A 3,239-nucleotide genomic window follows, 5' to 3' on the forward strand; every position below is an offset into this window, starting at 1 on the left:
GCTGAGCTTGCGTCTTGCATCTCTCCCCCAGGGGCACCTCATTTTCCTGCAGTAGGGGTGGCAAAATTCTACCTCCATCCCCTTAGGGTCCCAGGTGGGTCCCAAATTAAATTGACTTCAAGTAGATTGACAGGAGAAAAGCATGCCCATTGATTTAAAACAGGTTTTATATGGCTTGGGTGTCTTCACAAAGAAATGAAGACCCCAGGCTGGGAATTATCCTAGTGGTAAGGTGCCTGCCCGCCCTTTGTGAGGCCTTGAGTTTGGCTCCTAGCACTGGGAAAAGAAAAAAAAAGGAAAAAGAAAAGATGCCCCCTCAAGAAATGAACACCCCAAAACCCAAAGAAACTGGTGGAGACCATTATATACTGTGCTGATTGGACAGAGTAGTAAATTGTGAAGAAGCAACTAAATTATTAGGGGAGGCTTAACAAGAGTGTTTTGTTTTGGTACCGGGGATTGAACTCGGGACCTTGTGCTTTTGAGGCAGGCATGGTGCCACTGAGTGGAATCCCCATCCCTATAACGAGTTACTTTAACAAGGCCTATAAAGAATTCTGTCTAAATTTCTCTCTCTCCCTCCCTCCCCCCGCACTCTATCCTCTCCCCGCCCCACCCAAGGATCAAACCCAGGGCTTCACTCTGACCTACATCCCCAGCCCTTTTTTGTTGAGACAGAGTCTAAGTTGCCCAGGCAACTTGCTATCCTCCTGCCTCAGCCTCCCAGAGTGCCCAGCCTCAAGGTGAAGGTGTTGCTTTTGCTTTTCCTTTGAGGGTGGGGAAAGTGTCTTGGACAGGGAGATTTCATTTTCTGCTTCTAAGAAACAGCACATGTTTCAGAGTGATCTGTAAATGGCATTAACTTAAATAGTCCATATGTCTCAGTGGCATTTTACTTTTTTTTTGTACCAGGGATTGAACTCGGGACCTTTCGCTGGTCAGGCAGGCGCGGTGCCGCTGAGCTAAATCCCTGGCCCTCAATGGCATATTTTTAATTCCTTATGTTCTCTTCCTGGGTATGGTCTACTTTCCGCTTGACCTGGCTTCCCTCTCCACTTTTTGTGTACGTGTGTGTGTGTGTGTGTGTGTGTGTGTGTGTGTGAGAGAGAGAGAGAGAGAGACAAGGTCTCGCTATGTAGTCCAGGTTGGCCTTGAACTCATGACAATCCTATCTCAGTCTCCTGAGTGCTGAGATTACAGGCATGCGCCACCCTATCCAACTTCTTGAAAGACTCAGTTTAGCTGGGCATGGGGATATAGCTCAGTGGTAGAGTGTTTGCCTAACATGCACAAGACCCTGGGTTAGAGGGGGAGCGGGGAGAGGGGAGGAGAAGAAGATATATATGTACATGTGGTAATCAACAAATGCAGTGAATGTTTAAATTTTTAAAATTTATTACAGTAAAAAACATTGCCGTTAATCCCCATCAAAATACTTCTAACCTCAAATGCACTTATCCCATCATTCTTGCCACTTTCTGAAGCAGTTCTGCAAGTCCTCTTTCGTGAATGTCTTTACAAGATGTGATAAAAAAAAATATGGTGAATGCTGCTTGGAATTGAAACCAAGACTTCACACAAGCACCCCTCCTATCACTGCTACAGCCCTGGCCCCAAAGTTTCAGAGCCTAATGCTACAAATGCCATAGTGATGTCATGAGCTCCAGGTGTAGTTCAGTTGGTAAAGCATTTATCTAGCATATACTCAAAGTTTGGTTCCCAGTACTGCAAAAATAAATAACATCTCTGAAGCTCAATCCAATAGATTTTTCTTTCAGTCCTGGGGATTAAACCCAGGGTCTCCTCACTGAGGTACATTCCCAGCTCTTTTTTATTTTTTATTTTGAAACCTGGTTTCTCTTAAGTCACTAAATTGCCCAGGCTGGGCTCAAACTTGAGATCCTTCTGCCTCCATGTCTTGAGTGCTGGGATTACAACTGTGTGCCACCACACCTGGCTTATTGATACTGTTATTGTTACATTGAAGAGAGCCCTGGACTAAGAAGCAAGGAGACATAGGTTTGAATCCTATGTCCACTTACTTCTTAGCTGGGTAACATTGAGCAAATCACTTGACCTCTCTGAATCTGTTTTATAAAATGAAGAAGATGAAGACAACATGACAGAATTAGACGCTGTCTGAAGATGTGCTGTTAGGCTGAAAGATGATGCACTAAAGCTCAGTCCCTTGCAGCCTTGAGCCTATAGAACCATTCAGTAAACGGCAGCCACACGTACTAACTTCTAAGTACGTCCCAGAATCGGGAGCCTTGTCCCTCTGAGGCCCAGCAGATGTGACCTTGCTGGAGTGTGGGTAGGCCCTCACCTGAGCAAGTCGAGAAGTTATTGTTAGCTGTTCTTTCCACTGAGATTGTGTGTTTCTCAGGCTGGGACAGCCTGTGCTTCACACACCTGTGCATGGATCTGAGCAGGAGGTCAAGGTACACAGATGCAGGGACTTGGGGAGGTCCATTTTTCTGCCGTGCTTAGTGCACCTCTTTGGGCCAGGGAGAGCACTGTAGTAGCAGCCTTCCTCTCCTCCATCAGGTGCTGGGTGTTCTTGTGCTGTCATATGTACCCGACCCAACTCACACTCTGGTCCTGCTGTGTGATGTTGGGCCAGTTGCTTAACCTCTCTCAGCCTCCATCACCTCTCTGGAAGATGGGGTCTGTAATTGGTCCTCCCTCCAAGGTTTGTGCCAGCTTCTTAGCATGCAAACTGGTACAGAGTTAGCACTTGGTGAATGGCAGTTAATACTTTGAGTCTTAGAGGACTTGGCAGCACCAGCTACTCTTCCCTTGGACCACCCTCAATTAGCACTTAGCACCCTTCTGGCCTAAATCTAGGAGCAGTCCCTATTTCTCGGACTTGTTCAAATATTAAGCCACCCACGCAAGAGGGACTTGGCATCAGGTACGGTGGTGCATGCCAGTAATTCCAGCACTCTGGCAGGCTGTTGAGCCCAGCCTGGGCAATTTAGCAAGTTAGCAAGACCCTGTCTTAAAAAACCCAAAAAACAAAAAACTAGAATGTAGCTCAGTGGAAAAGCCCTGGGTTCAATCCCCAGTACTGAAAAACTGAAGGAGGAAAAAAAAAAAGGCTTGCATCAGCATTTTGCTGTCCGTGTGTTTGGGGTCCTGGGCTACCTGTTTCCCACCTGTCTCTGGCCAGCCCTGGGACAGGCTGTGACCAACCTCCTGTGATGATGGAAACATCCCACATCTGCACTTGTGTGGTA

Source organism: Heterocephalus glaber, unplaced genomic scaffold (genome assembly GCF_053883595.1).
Source record: "Heterocephalus glaber isolate CG9 unplaced genomic scaffold, H.glaber_assembly_v1.0 deba00001687, whole genome shotgun sequence".
Classification (NCBI taxonomy): Eukaryota; Metazoa; Chordata; class Mammalia; order Rodentia; family Bathyergidae; genus Heterocephalus; species Heterocephalus glaber.